This window comes from Python bivittatus, unplaced genomic scaffold, assembly GCF_059951505.1.
Source record: "Python bivittatus isolate LINGU-HERP-01145 unplaced genomic scaffold, Pbiv_v1 ctg000480_np1212, whole genome shotgun sequence".
Taxonomy (NCBI): Eukaryota; Metazoa; Chordata; class Lepidosauria; order Squamata; family Pythonidae; genus Python; species Python bivittatus.
In genome coordinates, this window is record NW_028277075.1 from 25331802 (window position 1) to 25337795 (window position 5994).

The window sequence follows — 5994 nt, forward strand, 5'->3', positions numbered from 1 at the left end:
GCCAGTTTTGGCTGCTATAACTGTTTTGCCTGAATTAAGAGACTTTTAAGTATGGGAATGGGAGTAAAGACCCCATGAGACAAAATGCATGTTTTTACCCTTTAAATCTTCCAAACCTTAATGCCAAGTGAAAAATTATCTCTACCCTTCCAATGACATCCCTACATTATGGGAAACCTTTATGTTGCCCACTGGTACATCAAAGTACATCATGTACCTTTGTGTGTGTGTGTGTGTGTGTGTACGCGCGCACGCGCACCTTTGAATCACTGTTAACTCCTGACGAGTGCTGGTCAAGTCCATGAAGTTTTCTTGGCAAGTTTTCAGAAGTGGTTTACCCTTGTCTTCTTCCTAGGGTTGAAAGAGAGTGACTGGCCCAAGGTCACCCAGCTGGTTTTGTGCCTAAGGAGGGACTAGAACTCATGGTCTCCTGGTTTCCAGCCTGGTGCCTTAACCACTACACCAAACTGGCTCTCATGTACCTACAGGCTCCAAATCAGAAAAAGGTTCCTATCTGTTCTCCAAATGAACCCCAATACATTCTTATAAGGCTTAATAACATGTGAATCCCAGCCCTTTGTCCTATATTATCACAGGCAAGGCACTATTGCATGTGAGGCCTTATGCCAGTAGCTAGGTTCTCATACTTACCAAGCTAGACCTCTAGAGGAGATGAGACTGATGCTATGAAGGGGTCTCAGGGAATACTGGGTTGTTAGGAAGTCTCAAAACATCTCAGAAGGCATCTGCAAACCGCTCTTATGTTATTATTTGTTACCGCAGTTCATAAATCTGTGTAACTCCAGGTAACAAGAGACTAAAAATGGCAAACAATTAGCCAAAGTAATCAAAACACATCACGCTGAAGGCAATTCACACATTCAAACATTTTAAAAGGACTCACATGACCACCTGGCCCAGGGTCTGGAGAAAAAGCCAAGTCTTCAAAATGTTTTAAAAGGCAGGTAGGGTCCAGCCCATCTGGATGTCAGGGGAAATGCTGTTGGAGCTGATGGAGAAGGCATGCCTTCTGGGTCCCATAAGATAACACTTCTTAATAGATGGGACACAAAGCATGTTTTTCCTGTTCAATCTTATCAGATGAGCAGAGGAAAGTGGAGACAGACCCACAAATAACTAGGTCCTATGTCTGTACTGTTGCCTGGATGCTGTTTTCGTGTAAAAGTGTAGGAGCAGGTGGCTCAGCAGACTGACTAATTCCATTTGGATTCTACATCTCAGACAAAATCTAAACTTCAGACCTTGATCATAATATCTGGCCTACTTTTTTCTTCTTCCCCTGATTTTAATGTCATATTAGTCTGATAAAGAATTCTGAAGAACTCAAAAATGGGCAAGCTCTAAAAAATATTATCAAAATATGGGCTTCATTTATTATAGAAATAGGAGCTTCTGGTGACAAAAATTCTATTATTCCCTTGTAATCCATGTTGTTTATGCAGCATTTTTAAACTCTGTATTCTGTAAGATGCATCATTTAATTCCTTCTTTGAAAATTGCATATTCCAGATGTTCAACCAAAACCAGACTAGTATAAATTAAAGCTATAAAATACATATACTTCATATTTTATTAATCTTTGTGCAAGCAGTGTCAGGGTGTTCTAGACTAGATTTTATCTGTGAGACTTTTATTTATTCATTAGATTATTTCTAAATTGCTTTTTAATCCAGGAAAATCCCCTAAGGAAACTCTCACAAACAACTCACAAATTTCCAATTCCGAAATTACAGATAGTTCTCATTTAACAACCTTCGTTTAGTGATTATTCAAAGTTACAATGGCACTAAAAAAGTGACTTACAACTGGTGCCCAAAGTTATGACCATCGTAGCATCCCCATGGTCACATGATTGCAATCCAGGTGCTTGGCAACCAGCTTGCATTTATGATGGTTGCATTGTCCTGGGGTCATGATTGCCATTTGCGACCTACTCAGCCAGCTTCTGGCAAGCAAAATCAATGGGGAACCATGTAATTCACCTAACAACCCCAGGGATTTGCTTAACAACCGCCACAAAAAAAGGTTATAAAATCAAGTCCGGTCACGTGATGACTTGCTTAATGACCACAATGCTTAGTGACCTAAATTCCAGTCCCAATTGTGATTGTTAAGCGAGGACTACCTGTATTAGATAGAGAAAAACAAACAAATATAGAGGGTAGAGATAATATTCTTAACAACATTTGAAAACTAAGCAAAACAAAGTAAATGCCCATGTAAATCCAAATAGAGGGGCACATCTAATATCTTGGGGGACAGAAATCCCCTGTTAGAGTGCCACGATAGATACAGTTATGATTCTAAAGACCTGATCCAAAGCTGGTGGTGATGATCATCACTTGGTGGTGATGGGGAGTCCTCCAGAAGAGACAAGTAAGAGGGACAATTTCAGACAGCCTGGTCACAAACTCTTAGGATCATCTCTTAAAAGCAATGTAGAAATGGTTTTCTAGCTGTTGAATCATATGCCTAAGGCACAGTGGTTATTTTTATTTTATACTGTTTCTGTACTCTTAGTTTGTAGTCTTATAATACTTTATAGTTGCACTGAAAAGTCTTATAGATTGTAAAACATAAACATTCTTGGGAAAGATCAGTATGATAAAGTCTAGCTATTATGTACAGAAACTAATATAAAGATTTCACTATTTCACACATGTTTACTGTAGACTAAGACATTTTAAAAGAATTGGAACTTCAGAGTATTATGCAACTAATTTATGAATGCAACATGATGCAACAGCATATTTATTTTTGTTGTGTGTGCATTGACTTTGTTACTTAGCCTATATACAGTAGAATTTCATATTCAGGAGCCTATAAACAGTAGAAAAATGCTCAGAAGTGAGATTACATTCAAGCTTCAAACAAGAAGCATCACAAAGATCTTCATTATGGAATAAATGAATGATAGAAACAAGTACTAGAAATAAAAGCATACACTACCACATGCCTCCACAAAAGTACATACTTTTCTGAACTGTCATCATTGTCATTTATACTGACATTCTCACATGATTTATGAAGAGTCCCCATATTCTATAAATATTTCTTTCCTCTTTGAAGACTTGACTATGAGTGCATGAGTGCATTATTCAACAGCATAATCTGTTGAAGCACTGACTAGAAAGTATACATTTTTTCAATGTTTGTTGTTCCCATACAAACCATATTCCAGTATCCATCTGTACAAAGTAACACTAATCACTTCTGCAGGTCACATCCTAATGTTGGCTCCTACTTTTCATCCATAACCTACCATAGAGGCAGTGTACATTCAAATTAAGCTATTCTGGTTTTTTGTTGTTCAGTCGTTGTGTCCGACTCTTCGTGACCCCATGAACCATATCGTGCCAGGCCTTCCTGTCCTTCACTGCCTCCCTGAGTTTGCTCAGTTTCATGCTCATTGCTTCAGTGATGCTATCTAACCATCTCATCCTCTGCCGTCCTCTTCTCCTTTTGTCTTCAATCTTTCCCAGCATCAGGGTCTTTTCCAAAGAGTCCTCTCTTCACATTAGGTGACCAAAGTATCTGAGCTTGAGCTTCATTATCAATCCTTCCAATGAGCAGTCAGGGTTGATTTCCTTTAAGATTGACTGGTTTGACCTCCTAGCAGTCCAGGGGACTCTCAAGAGTCTTCTCCAGCACCACAGTTCAAAGGCATTAATTCTTCAGTGCTCAGCCTTCTTTATGGTCCAGCTCTCACAGCCATACATTACTACTGGGAAAACCATAGCTTTGATTATGCAGATCGTTGTCGGCAAGGTGATGTCTCTGCTTTTTAATATGCTGTCTAGGCTTGCCATAGCTTTCCTCCCAAGGAGCAAGCGCCTTTTAATTTCATGGCTGCAGTCTCCATCTGCGGTGATCTTGGAGCCCAAATAAATGAAGTCTGTTACTGCTTCCATTTCTATCCCTTCTATTTGCCAGGAATTAATGGGTCCAGATGCCATGATCTTAGTTTTTTTAATGTTGAGTTTCAAGCCAGCTTTTGCAGTCTCCTCTTTCACCCTCATCAAGAGGCTCTTTAGTTCTTCTTCACTTTTTGCCATTAGGGTGGTATCATCTGCATATCTGAGGTTGTTGATGTTTCTCCCTGCAATCTTAATTCTGGCGTGTGATTCTTCCAGCTTGGCATTTCTCATAATGTACTCTGCATTTAAGTTAATAAGCAAGATGACAGTATACAGCCTCGTCGTACTCCTTTCCCTATTTTGAACCAATCGGTTGTTCCATGACCGGTTCTAACTGTTGCTTCTTGGCCCACATACAGATTTCTCAAGAGACAGGTAAGGTGGTCTGGTACCCCCATCTCTTTAAGAATTTGCCACAGTTTGTTGTGATCCACACAATCGAAGGCTTTTGCATAGTCAATGAAGTAGAAGTAGATATTTTTCTAGAACTCTCGTGCTTTCTCCATGATCCAGCGAATGTTGGCAATTTGATCTCTAGTTCCTCTGCCTCTTTGAAACCCAGCTTGTACATCTGGTAGTTCTCAGTTCACATACTGCTGAAGCCTAGCTTGTCGGATTTTGAGCATAAACTTGCTAGCATGTGAAATGAGCGCAATTGTGCGATAGTTTGAGCATTCTTTGGCATTGCCCTTCTCTGGAATTGGAACGTAAACTGACCTTTTCCAATCCTGTGGCCACTGTTGTATTTTCCAAACTTGCTGGCATATTGAGTGTAGCACTTTAACAGCATCATCTTTTAGTATTTTAAATAACTCAGCTGGAATACTGTCATCTCCGCTAGCTTTGTTGTTAGTAATGCTTCCTAAGGCCCACTTGACTTCGTTCTCTAGGATGTCCGGCTCAAGCTCAGTGATCACACCAGCATGGACATCAGGGACATTAAGATCTTTCTTGTATAGTTCTTCTGTGCATTCTTGTCACCTGCTCTTAATCTCTTCTGCTTCTGTTAGGTCCCTGCCTTTTTTGTCCTTTATCATGCCCATCTTCGCACTAAACGTTCCTTTGATATCTCCAATTTTCTTGAAGAGATCTCTAGCCTTCCCCATTCTATTGTTTTCCTTGATTTCTTTGTATTGTTCATTTAAGAAGGCCTTCTTATCTCTCCTTGCTATTCTCTGGAAATCTGCATTCAGTTGGTTATATCTTTCCCTTTCACCCTTGCTTTTTGCATTCCTTCTTTCCACAGCTATTTGTAAAGCCTCATCAGACAGCCATTTTGCTTTCTTGCATTTCTTTTTCTTTGGGATGGTTTCAGTTGCTGCCTCCTGTACAATGTTATGGACCTCTGTCCATAGTTCTTCAGGCACTTTGCCTACCAAATCTAATCCCCTAAATCTATTCATCACCTTCACTGTGTACTCACAAGGAATATGATCTAAGTCATACCTGAGTGGTCTAGTGGTTTTCCCTACATTCTTCAATTTAAGCCTAAATTTTGCAGTAAGCAGCTCATGATCTGAGCCACAGTCAGCTCCTGGTCTTGTTTTTGCTGTCTGTATAGAGCTTCTCCATTTTTGGCTGCAAAGTGCATAATAAATCTGGTTTCGGTATTGACCATCTGGTGATGTGCATGTGTACAGTCGTCTCTTGTGTTGTTGGAAAAGAGTGTTTGCTATGACCAGCTTGTTCTCTTGACAGAACTCTATTAGCCTTTGCCCTGCTTCATTTTGTATTCCAGGCCAAATTTGCTTGTTATTCTGATTATTCCTTGACTTCCTACTTTAGCATTCCAATCCCCCTATGATGAAAAGGACATCTTTTTTTGGTGCTAGTTCTAAAAGGTGCTGTAGGTCTTCATAGAACCGGTCAACTTCAGCTTCTTCAGCATCAGTGGTTGGGGCATGGACTTGGATTACTGTGATGTTGAATGGTTTGCCTTGGATTCGCACTGAGATCATTCTGTCATTTTTGAGGTTGTACCCCATTACTGCCTTTCCCACTCTCTTATTGACTATGAGTGCAACTCCATTTCTTCTAAGGGTTTCTTGCCCACAGT